At 47.6% G+C, this 13,202-nt stretch overlaps 1 protein-coding gene across 1 annotated transcript in view; it reads left to right on the top strand.

The window, feature by feature from the left end:
- slc2a9l2 (solute carrier family 2 member 9, like 2) overlaps positions 1 to 13,202 on the top strand; it is a 798,853-nt gene that overhangs the window by 720,011 nt on the left and 65,640 nt on the right. The window lies entirely within an intron of this gene.

Below are 13,202 nucleotides of genomic sequence, written 5' to 3'. Positions count from 1 at the left end.
TGGGTCCCTGCACTGCTCTTCTTTTAAGCCACTGGTTATATAAAACAAATCCTGTGTTCCCTTTCTCCACCAGAGCAGTACCTGAACATGTCATAGAATCATGCAGCACAAAAGGAGGTCATTCAGCTCATCGTGCCTGTGCTGGCTCTTTGAAAGTGCTATCCACTTCATCCCATATCCCTGCTCATTCCCCGTAGCCCTGCAAAATTTTTCTTTTCAAGTATTTATCCAATTCTCTTTTGAATATTACTATTGAATCTGCTTCCATCACTCTTTCAGGCAATGCATTCCAGATCATAACAATTTGCTGCGTAACAAAACTTCTCATCTCCCTCTGGTTCTTTTGCCAATTATCTTAAACCTCTTGGTAATACACCAAAAAAGACAATAGTACAGCTATCTGTTGCTGCCACAATGCTAGTTAAAATTCATTGAAAAGAACACTAACTAATGTCAAGCTGAGTCTTACAGACAGAGATGATCCCCGATCAGTGGTGATTTAGTGAATCACAGGCATGTAAGCAATAGGGGCACAATAATTATCCTCAGCACGTCTGAAGTATTGAGTTGAAAAACAGCCAGGCTTTCAGCTCTTGTTCCCTATTCAGTGACTTTTTCTTGAAAATGCTCCTGTGTGGATGTCAGGTATGGGCATGATCAAGATCAGATGTGACAGCCTCCACAGTCGAACAGCTTGCAAGTGCTCATTTTCAAGACTCACACATAAGGATTGTCCACTTGGGTGAGGTTGCAGATAGGTTTACCAGCATTTTAGAATCATATTCCAACATAAATCTGTACTTTCAAGAGACAGAGCCTGCGTTTTTACAAACCTCGGCGGGTCTGTGGCGACTGACATCGGTGGCGGGTCCCGGCCCCGCTGCTGGCTCTAGCCCGCTATCTGAAATTCATTTCTCTTGATTGGGCTTGTTAAGCCCACCCAGCGCGTTTCCTGGCCAATTAAAAGGAAACGGGTCTAGTGTCATCATTTGATGAGGCGTCATCAGCCAGTTTTCTTAAAGGGACCAAGTCCAAATTAATTTTGACAGTTGTGCTGTCAGTGTTATACAGCATTGAAGTGCTGCAAACACTGACAGGCATGGCAAATAGGTGCAGGGCTGCACCCAGTCTCTCACATGACTCCCTCCATATGCTTATGGAGGGAGTCACAGCACATAGGGAGGTCTTCTTCCCTTCCCATGGGTGGAAGGGACCTCCCCAGGACACCAACACAGCCTGGTTGCACGTAGCAGAAGAGAGCATAAGCAGGATGAGAGGCACAGGTCAGGCGAACGTGGGTGCAATGCCACAAACGTTTCAATGATCTCAGTCGATCACAAAACGTTAATACAAAACCACACTCAATCTCATTGTGTTATGCCTCTCATCAATCCCCATCTCTCTGCCTTTCCTACCCTACTCCTGCACATCCTTACTCACACCAACTTACCTTGCACCTCCACCCATCCCTCTCTAGCTATATTATCACATCGCCATCTCACTAGCCACCCCTCACACTCAGTAAATCCTAGTGCAATCATGACAACTATCATCATCATCATAGGTAGTCCCTCGGAATTGAGGAAGACTTGCTTCCACTCTTCGCATGAGTTCTTAGGTGGCTGTATCGTCCAATACGAGAACTATAGTCTGTGTCACAGGTCGGACAGATAGTCATTGACGGAAAGGGTGGGCAGGGAGCCTGGTTTGCCGCATGCTCCTTCCGCTGCCTGCGCTTGATTTCTGCATGCTCTCGGCAACGATACTCGAGGAGCTCAGCGCCTTCCCAAATGCACTTCCTCCAGTTCGGGCGGTCTATGGCCAAGGACTCCCAGGTTTCAGTGGGGATGTTGCACTTTATCAGGGAGGCTTTGAGGGTGTCCTTGTAACGTTTCCTCTGCCCGCCTTTGGCTCATTTGCCGTGGACAAGTTCCGAGTAGAGCACTTGCTTTGGGAGTCTTGTGTCTGGCATGCGGACTATGTGACCTGCCCAGCGGAGCTGATCAAGAGTGGTCAGTGCTTCAATGCTGGGGACGTTGGCCTGGACAACGACGCTAATGTTTGTGCGTCTGTCCTCCCAGGGGATTTGCAGGATCTTGCTGAGACATTGCTGGTGGTATTTCTCCAGTGACTTGAGGTGTCTACTCTACATGGTCAATGTCTCTGAGCCATACAGGAGGGCGGGTATTACTACGGCCTTGTAGACCATGAGCTTGGTGACAGTTTTGAGGAACTGATCTTCAAACACACTTTCCCTCAGGCGGCTGAAGGCTGCATTGGCGCACTGGAGGCGGTGTTGGATCTCATCACCAATGCCTGCTCTTGTTGATAGGAGGCTCCCGAGATATGGGAAGTGGTCCACATTGTCCAGGGTCATGCCGTGGATCTTGATGTTTGGGGGGTAGTGCTGTGCGGCGAGGACAGGCTGGTGGAGGACCATTGTCTTACTAATGTTTAGCATAAGGCCCATGCTTTGATACGCCTCGGTAAATACGTCGACTATGTCCTAGCGTTCAGCCTCTATGTGTACACAGATGCAGGCATCATCCGCATACTGTAGTTCGACAACAGAGGTTGCAGTGGTCTTGGACCTAGCCTGGAGACGGCGAAGGTTGAACAGCTTCCCATTGGTTCTATAGTTTAGCTCCACTCCAGCGGGGAGCTTATCAACTGTGAGGTGGAGCATGGCAGCAAGGAAGATTGAGAAGAGGGTTGGGGCGATGACCCACCCTGCTTGACCCCGGTCCGGACATGAATTGGGTCTGTGATGGATCCGTTGATAAGGATCACGGCTTGCATGTCGACCTAAAGAACAGGTGGTGGATGGAGAAAGCACAGGACATACAGCAGCTGGCCGACAGCCATGATGTGCGAGGATTCTTCACCGCAGTTCAAGGCCACATACAGATCAAACTCCCAAGGCCCCATCACCATTGAAACAAGGGTGCAGGCCATGCATTCACTGATGTTGGAGACAATGGCAAGGGTGCCTGAGAGCCTGTCGCAAGTGGTCAAGAACATGGAGGAGTCTGCCTCCTGCATTGTGAACAGCTCTGTGCACACTATGGAGCCCATCATTACCAGTGTGCAGACCATGGTGGAACTCCCAGAGCGACCATGCGGATCCAGCTGTGATGTCGCATGTCGTGGGTGATGTGGCAGCTGCCATTACAGCACAGGCAAAAGGGAACCAATGTCTCAGTGCTGTATTGGAGAGGATGCTGTTGTGTTCATACTCTATTTGTTTGTTACAGGATATTAGACAGGCATTAGGACCCTGCGGGAGCTATTCACACACTGCTGTAAAAATGCTGGTTTGGGACACCATATTGGGAGTTGCTATAAAGGACACAGTTAGTTACATTACTCCTGGTTCGATTAGTCTGTTTATTTACGTACACAACACAATTTGGCAACGAGAATAAATCAAATTAACCTCCCTAACCCCCCCCCCCCCACCACTCCCCCCCACCCCCGTCTTTCCTCTCCACACCCGGGGATCATCCAATTCCATGGCCGAGATGGATAAAAAGCTTTTCTACGTACATCACAGCGAGTGGGTTAGACAGCGATGGCGTAACACCAGCTCGCTGCCGTGCAATACTTATCCACTGCCTCAGCACCGAAGGCCAATGCATCTTTGAAGACACGGAGTCCTACGACAAAACAGTAAGTGCCCTAGAGAAATATTTTGGGCCAAAGAAGAGTATCATGATGGAGAGATACAAATTTTGTCAAAGCGGGCAAAGGAACGGTGAACCAATCAAACAGTATATCATTTCATGAATTGAACTGGCTGCTACGTGTAACTTTGGAGCACTCACAGAGGAAATGATCAAGGATCAAATTATTGAGAAAACATTCCCCACATTCGGGAACGCTCGCTAATAGAGGATGATAAATTGACATTGGATAAAGCAACTAATTTAGCCATCCAAATCAAATCAGCGCTTTCCAACTCAAAAGTGATCAGATCCCCTGCTCCCCCTGTGCAGCAGACTTCAGCTACAGCCCAAGTGCAAGGCATTTGTCCAAAGCAGAAGTCACAGCAGAGACCCAGGGCTAGTAATAAACCGCCCACTATAGATCGTGGGCCTAACTTCCACGGCTTTAACTGTGGGAACAAATCACATTCAGCAAAGAGTCCTAAATGCCCTGCATGTAGGAAAAATTACTCTGCATGTGGTAAAATGAACCAGGTAACTGCGGCGCATGTCGAGTTTCATAAAAACTATTGATCCGTGGCATTCTGAAGACAGTTCGTCGATGGTAGGAAGAGGGTACTTGTCGGGGATGATGGCCTTGTTGACCTCTTTCAGGTCGATGCACAGGCGGATCTCCCCATTTATTCGCCAAGCAATGACTAAGTTCGAGATCCAGGGTGAGGATGCTTTCAATAATTCCCTGAGATTCGAGTCGCATTAATTCTGCGGAGCAGCAAATTTGACATGTGGACAACCCCGATAGTGATGAACTCGGTATGATTTATACCGTTAGTGACATTTCGCACATCGGTTCAGGCAAATTCAAGGATTGTGATGTAAACGTTGACGGCACACCCATCTGTATCCTCATTGACCTTGGAGCCAAAGTCTTCATATTGAGCGAGGCTGTGTACAAAACCCATTTCACGCACTGGCAACTTCCACTCTACATGCGTATTCCGACTCCAAAATTGAGGTACTTGGGGTCATATCTATCCCAATGTACTACAAGAACATAACATTAGAGAATTTTTCCTTTCATGTCGCGAAGGTACGAAGCCTTATGGGTGTTGACCTTTTTGACAAGCTTGGGTTCAAAGTTTACGATCCAACCTGCACACCTGTGTACACGGTAAACTTTGACAAGCAGTATCCCTCAATCTTCACAGGGTTTGGAGTAATAAAAAAATTCTGCCATCGTCCCCGCGTTGACCCTTCCATCAAATCAGATACACAGTGACTTCGCTGTCTCCCATTCACGGTTTGCGACCAAGTATCCGCAGAATTAATGCGACTCGAATCTCAGGGAATTATTGAAAGCATCCTCACCCTGGATCTCGAACTTAGTCATTGCTTGGCGAATAAATGGGGAGATCCGCCTGTGCATCGACCTGAAAGAGGTCAACAAGGCCATCATCCCCGACAAGTACCCTCTTCCTACCATCGACGAACTGTCTTCAGAATGCCACGGATCAATAGTTTTTATGAAACTCGACATGCTCCGCAGTTACCTGCAAATACCCCTAGCGGAGGATAGCAAACCGCTCATGGCATTCACGATGCATGATGGTCTGTATCAGTATCGACGCATGCCCTATGGATTATCTTCTGCACCAAGTGCATTTCAGAAGATTGTCACTATTATGCTAGCAGGCACAGAGGGAGCCCTCAATCTGTTTGACGATATCATTGTCCATGGATGGACAATGGAGGAACATGACCAGCGACTTCACACAGTTATGGCTAGACTTACTACACATAATATTATACTTAATGCCAATAAGTGTACATTCGCTGCTGGAGAAATAAACTTTCTGGGCTACAGAGTCACAGCACATGGTGTCAAGTAAAAGTTTGACAACATTGATGCGATCCAACGAATGCAGGAGGCTACAAACATCAAAGAACTTTCATCATTCCTCGGCACTTACAACTTCTATCTGAAGTTCATCCCACACTACGTGCTCATTGCCAAACCACTTCGCATATTGCTACGCTAGGACGTCTCTTGACAATGGACAGATTCGCAGATTCAGGCATTCACCACGCTTAAGGAGAAAATCACATCCCCTCCTATCCTTGCACACTTTGATACAAATGCAATTACGTATATCACCACGGATGCATCAGGCACAGGCCATGGATGCTGTGCTCTCGCAATGGATTGACGGCCTGGAACACCCAGCAGCCCTCACCTCGCGCACGCTCTCGTCTGCAGAACGTAAATACCCTACAGGGGAACGTGAAGCACTCGCTTGCATCTACGCATGCGAACTCTGGCACATCTACCTCGATGGCAGGAAATTTACCCTCCATATGAATCACCAAGCATTAACTACACTACTCGTTACAACTGGATCTTGGCACAGACCACTACGACTCAGCCAATGGTCAGATCAGCTTCATCAGTATACCTTTGATGTACAGTACAACGCTGGCAGTCGCAACCACATAGTTGACATGCTCAGCTGCTCGACACCTGCTTCAGACTCTGGTGCTGACTTGTTCACAGATGATGACGCATATGTCATGTCAATCATCACTCAGTCCATCAGAAACTTTGTCTCCTGCGACAAACTCAAAACCGAAGCACAGCATGATGCTATGCTCCAGCACGTGTGCTGTTTCCTCCAGACTGAGTGGCCTAAGCAAATTCCAGAAGAGCTGAAAACCTTCCTCAGATTTGCGATGAATTTTCCATTTGGAACGATGGCTGTCTAGTTCATGGTGATAGAGCAGTAATTCATAAATCACTTCAACAATGCGTTCTCTGATTGACACATGATGGACACCCTGGAATTGTCAGCATGAAGCAGAGATGTCGCGATTCGTATGGTGGCCGGAAATCGACACTCGCATTGAGGAGTTTGTCTCACAATGCGAAGCATGCAGTCTGAGCGAAAAGGCCACAAACATCCGACCAGGGCCAGTGAAGCCTATTCCATGGCCACAAAGATCATGGCAACAACTTGAGTTCGATATCTTTGGTCCAGTTGAAGCAGCCCCACAACACCGGCGTTGTAATACATGACCTGCATTCCAAATGGCCAGAAATCGCTACAAGAAGTTCAGTGACCTCATCAATGATTGTCACTATTCTGCAGCGTATGTTCATGAAGTGGGGCCTCCCAAAGGTCATAATCACTGACAATGGACCACAGTTTGTGTCCGACCAGTTCGCAGATTTCCTCATTCGTCATGCTATTGAACATCACCTTACTGCTCGGTACAATCCTCAAAGGCAAGAAGGTGTTGAGCGATTTAACCGCGTCATCAAAGAGGGTTTGAAAGCCAACCTCACAGCAGACCAAACATTTGAGGAAGCGATTCAAACCAATCCCCGCACATACCATTCGACAAAGCACTCACTTATGGGGAAGACACCCACTGAGCTCATGATTGGGTGGAATCTTCGCTGGCTACTGGACATTCTCAAACCTCCAGCCCAACCTAACGCGAAGATAATCCCACTCTCATCCAAGATTTCGGAACACGAACGAAAAGTGAACTTGTACACTGACACAAAACGATGCACTCAAAAGCCTCAACTGAAGAACGGAGATTGGGTCAGAGTTAAGCACCCAAACCGTAGTCATAAGCTTGCATCTTCACTTTCGCCTCCAAAACAGATTGGGCAAAAGTTCAGCCCTCACACCTACGAGCTCAATGATGGAACTCGATGGAATGATCGTAGACTGATCCCAACTCACAGGCCAACAGACCAGCAGGATGGAACAGAGGCACCATTCTGTTTCCTAACCGAAAACCTCGATCAAACACCGCAAGCTCGACACAGGTCTCAGCGTATAAGAACATGGCCTGGCTATCTCAAAAACTTTGGCTGTTCATAGACTATATTTTTCAGAAGGGGGGAAATATATTGTGTTCATACTCTATATTTGTTTGTAACAGGACACTAGATAGGCATTAGGACCCTGTGGGAGCTATTCACACTCTGCTGTAAACATGCTGTTTCATGCTGGTTTGGGATACCATTTTGGGAGTTGCTATAAAGGACACGGTTAATTACATTACTCCTGGTTCGATTAGTCTGTTTATTTATGTACACAACAATGCCCGCTGGCCTGGAAGCGGAGAATGCTCTCATGCACTACAGGCAACAGGCCACCGAGCGTCTCACTGCTGTTGTGTCTGATGGCATTGAGACTGTGACTGCTCTCATGCAGTCTCAGCTGGATGCCATGCGAGATCTGACTGTTGCGATCGTGGCTGTGTCCACCACGGTCCACGGGGGACCTTCCGGTGTCGTGCCACCCCACCCAATTGTGCTCTAGCAGATTGGTGGGGATGGTGCAGTGCTGTCCCGGGGGAGTGGTGCAGGTTCATCGGACCAAGATCCTGATGTTGTCTCTCAGGATCACAGCAGTCCTGAGCCATGACCTCCCACTCCACCATTGCTGCCAACCGTGGCTTCGTCCCAGCCAATTCCAACTGATGGCGCCTCCTGTGCATCGTGCTCCTGCGCCTCCTACTCCTGGTCCTCCTCCTCAGGTGTTACTGCTGGCTCAGTCTGCAGCCGGCCCTTCCCTCAGCACCGGAACTGGTGATGATGTGTGAAAGGGCTCATTGGTTTGGCCATGGAGATGCACAGATGAAGGATACAGTGCTCAGCAGAAACGCGCAGCAATGAGACGGTTTAGGACTTCCCTTACAGGGTCCAGATGGCGATGCTGCCTCCTGTATGGCCGCCAACCTGCATCCTGCTCCTCCTCCTCTTCCTCCCGTGCATCGTGCTCCTGCGCCTCCTCCTCCTGGTCCTCCTCCTCAGGTTTACTGCTGACTCATCCTCCAATGGTTGTGCCCTCATGATTGCCAGATTGTGAAGCATGCAGCAGACGACCACGAATAGGGACAGCCGCTCAGGAGAGTACTGCAGCACTGCTCCTGAGCGATCCAGGCAACGGAACCTCTGTTTAAGGATTCCGATGGTCTGCTCAATAATGCATCTAGTGGCTGAATGAGAGTCATTGTAGGCTTGCTGCGTAGCAGTCCTGGGGTGACGAAGGGAAGTCAGCAGCCAAGTGCAGAGTGCAGAGCCGCAATCTTGGTTTGGCCCAGCAAAGATGTCTGGCACACCATTCCGCTGCAGGCTGTAAGCATCGTGGCTGCTGCCAGGATACCGGGCATCAACTTTAATTTTATGGTGGTTGTGGCCGCACACCAGCTGGACTTTGAGGGAGAGGATTCCCTTGCGGCTATGGAAGATCTCGGGATTGCTCTGCAGCGCCCTCAATGCCATGTGGGTGCAGTCTATGGTGCCCTGAACCCTGGGGACGCCCGCAATCCTGAAGAATCCGGTGTGCCGCTCCAACTGCTTCTCCCTGCCATAGGAGAGGATATATTGTCCCTCCTCCTCTGATACAGAGCATCTGTCACCTGATGGATGGAGCAATGCGTGGCAAACTGAAAATGTTCGAAATGTCTGCCGTTGCAACTTGAAAAGCTCCAGTCGCATAAAAATTGAGGGCAATGGTCACCTTGGATGTGACTGACAGAGCTGTCGTTAAACTTGTTTGAAGCTGCAGGTCTGGCTGCAGGAGGTTGCACAGCTCCGTCACGATTTCCTTATGGAATCGTAGTCTCCAGAGACACTGGTCATCAGTCAGGTCAATGTAGAAAAACTGCTGTCTGTAGACCCTTTGATGCTAGGGCCTTCTGCCACCACATCTATGTAGGCATCTTCCTCTGACAGCTGCCTCCTTGCCTTCTCCCTCCTGCTGATGTTGGTCCTCACCCTCTGCAGCCTGGTGTTGGCAAGCATCTGCCCTCTGTGCATGCTGCCTCCTCTCCATCTGGTCCACGATGTGGGACTGCGTACCTGACCATCCTCCTGACAGCAGGTCCTTTCTGAGGTCCTTCCTGGCCCACCTCTCTGGATTGAGCTCCGTCGCAATCTCCACGGCCTTCTGCATCTTCCTCAGCCATGTGAGCTGCGACCCTTGCCTGCTGCTTCTCCAACCATTGGAGCCGGCGCCACCTTCTCCTGCGTGTCTCCCTATCATGCACAGTGTGCAGGAGGCATTCCGTTGCCAGTACTGACCGCAGTTAGTTCTCCTCCTCAAGTCCAGCCTCCATAATCAGCGCTCTCTGTTGCAGAGTATGAAGAGCGTGGCCCACTATTCCTCAATTCCGGTGTCAAGAAGACAATTCTCAACGGTTTAAACCGTCCGAAATAATTTGGTCGACAAGAATGGCGGGAGATGCACCGCTCCTTTAAATGTCGCGGGCTGTCTTGAGCAAGCAGTGTGTACCGACCCAAAAATCTGTTGGTGGCACCGACAGGCGGCCGGGGCGGGTCCGAGGCGATGATGTCGTTAACAACGCATACGCAGGAGCGGGCAGAAGTGGGGGGAGCGCGGCGGATAGCTACACCGCCAGAAGTATCCATCAAGGTAATGCCGCGAGCATCTGCCAATCTGCCACGACCCAGCGGCCATTCTGCTCTGACCCGTGGCCGCCACTTTCAGGCCTTATAGAAAGGGGCAATTTTGGCCCTGGTACTGCAGTGGCATCCCTGCACAGTACCAGTGATATGCTGCTCTTTGCACTGGTAGGCTTCCTCTCGATGGCTGGAATCCCACTGGAAATCCGCTGTGCATTTCTGATTAGCTGATGGAAGTGGGTCTGGTTTGTAGCAAATTTGGTGGAAATCCTATCCCGCTGGAAAACCGCCATGGAGGAGAATCCTGGCCTGGATATCTGCAAGTGAATTACTGGCATTAATATAGTCGGTGAAGAAACCAATTGATCTTGACTCTCGATGTTTTAAAATTATCTGAACCTTTTGATTGAATTATTGATTCACAGTCCACTGCTGACTATCCAGTATCTCAACCTTCTTGCTTCTGAGGCCCCACTCCCATGTTATACAAATTCCATAGCCCCTATAACACAACACAAATATTGTTTCTGTCTAAAAATTAGTTATACAATTCAACATATATCTTCAATACTATTTTTGTTTTACAATGTGAAACTTGGATGTTTGAATTAAGGAGGCCAAATATCTTACCTCATCTACAATTATCAGGATCGTTTGGAAAGGCCCTAGGACCACATTTTGTTAGCACTACATCAATTTACTCAGACTTTGTAAGTGGCGGTCCCATGGTATTCAATGGATGGGCTGCAGAGCAATTCTGGTTTACTGTGACCGAGAAATTTCTGAGCTTGTGACGGGGTGGGAATATGTCCCGAAGGATTTGCCCCAGCTTTCAGCATAAAATTACAAATAATGTATCCTACAAAGAGCTGCACTGCATGTTTTTAAACCTACGCAGAACTTGACATAAACAGAGATGTCTATAAAAATATTAATAAATACTCAGCATTATTTTTTAAAAGTTAAGAAAAATTATCAAAATTCCCGAAGAGGTTTGTTAATTTTCAATCGCTGGAAAGTTTGCGACCAGCAGTCAAACGGGATCATGCATGAGGTCCAGTCGGGTATAAGTAGATGGCCGGCAACTTTGCAACAGTAAAATAAACCCAACTCCTGCTGCAGTCACTTTTAAATAAATATTTGTTCAGTTTGCTTTCCAATAGTTATTACATTGGAATCCAGTTTTAATAATAACAGAAGCCAAAAGTGATACAACGGCACACAACATGTAACCTGATATTATGGTCAGTCTGACATTGGTCACTCCCCCCCTGCCCATCAGTATTACGAATTTCCAGCAGCTGGATTGATTCCCACACGTGCCATTTGGCACTTTACACGCAGATTAATTCATCCTTTTTTTTTGCCTCGTGGTGCACGTGCCAGGCTCTGTAACGGTTTCGGTGTGTTTGGCTCTCAGCTGTAGTCAGCACTTCGGCCGAGGTCAGCACTTTACCCAGCACATCTATGTCCGCTTTGTCGTTTTTCACGTGGAGGGGCTTCCCTGGCCACTCGTTCGCCTCGGTCACTCATGTAAGTCTACAGGCATGTTGCGATTGCACTGCGGACAATTGCGCGAGCTGTCGCCGTGTGAGCTGGACTGTAGTAGGTTCAGATACTCCCAATTTCTGATAGGCTCTGTGCTCCTCGCTCTTAATCCTTATTGGTTGCCCTGAGCTGTTTTCTCAGAGCTCCACCCTCCCCCTCTAAATAAGTGTGCAAAAGGCATCGCTGCCAGTCAGTAAAAAGAAGTGATGCTAGGCGGAGGGCAGTGTGGGCTTGGCATCCGCGAGAAGGTTTCAAGTGGTTTTCCAAAAATAAGATTCCAGCTGTTAGAATCTTATTTTTGCCAGGCCCCTTGAAATCTTCTTGCTGACCGCTAGGGGGCTGCGGACCCCTGGTTGAGAATCCCTGATTTATATAACGCATACCATTTCAGGTCTCCTCTTTACAGTATTGTTAACTTTCCTCTTTGTCTGTCCTGTTTACTGAGTTTGTATGAATTGTTGTACCTTGATACTTTGGCCGGAGCTTTCCATTTCTGCACTTGCCCACAGTGTCTCGTCCATTAAAGAGAATGGGTGGATAATGGCAGGATGGGAAGTTAAACAGAAAACTCCTGCCCTTATGTGTAGATCAGGCAAAGCGGTCAAATTATTGACAATGAAATTAGAGATCAAACGGGAAGTGACAGTAAGAATCAGGAACCCGAAAATGACACTGCGTGACGTTGTCATACACATGCTTAACATCTTCGTAGTATATTACTCTGTCCACTATTTTAAAGGAGGCATACATCCGTTTTAAGGATAATATCACACAATTATTTCTGCGCTCCAGTGTTTAGTATGAGCTCACTAAATTATGTGAGTATTCCAAAACACATTAGACAAACAATTCAGGATTATAGTTGTAAATAGCAGAAGTGCATACCTGTCTGTTAGAATCAGTGCAATCAGACCTCAACCTGCTTTGTCTGCTGGGAATGTCGACAAATGAAACTCTGCACTTGAAATGTTGCCATTGTTTGATGTGTATTTTGTGATGTGTTGTCATTGATTGAGTGGCTGCAATGCTTTATAATATCTAAGACAAACAGCAGAAATAGGGTTAATGTAAAATCTTTGAAGAACTGTACCATTATTCAAGTGCTGGGCCGACAGTAAAGGAGCTACATGTCGCCTCGTTGTCCTTTGGTTATGGAGGAAAAAAAACAGCCAAGGTTACTGTTTCAGATAGTTATCCAGTGACCAATGCTGAAAGTGCACATGCAGACATAGGGTGCAGATGTCATTTTGGAATCTTAAGGGGACCTCATAGTACCCCAAAAACACGTGCTACGGAGCCTAATTTTGCCCCCTCTCTATCATAAAGCAGCCTATTGGACTTTTTGTGTGAGATGCTGGGAAAGAGAAGAATCATCAAAGACTTTGTTGGTATAAATGCGTCCACATGTTTCTCTTTATTAAATTATTGTGCTGTGTGAAAATATGTTAATTATTTATGTCAACTAAACTAAATTTACATATGCAACCAAGATTTAATGGATAGACTTTCCTTTATAACACAAACACAGAATGTTATCTTCATTATTG

This window comes from Pristiophorus japonicus, chromosome 2, assembly GCF_044704955.1.
Source record: "Pristiophorus japonicus isolate sPriJap1 chromosome 2, sPriJap1.hap1, whole genome shotgun sequence".
NCBI lineage: Eukaryota > Metazoa > Chordata > Chondrichthyes > Pristiophoridae > Pristiophorus > Pristiophorus japonicus.
Note: the sequence above shows the minus strand (reverse complement) of the source record. Positions and strands in the feature narration are given on the sequence as shown.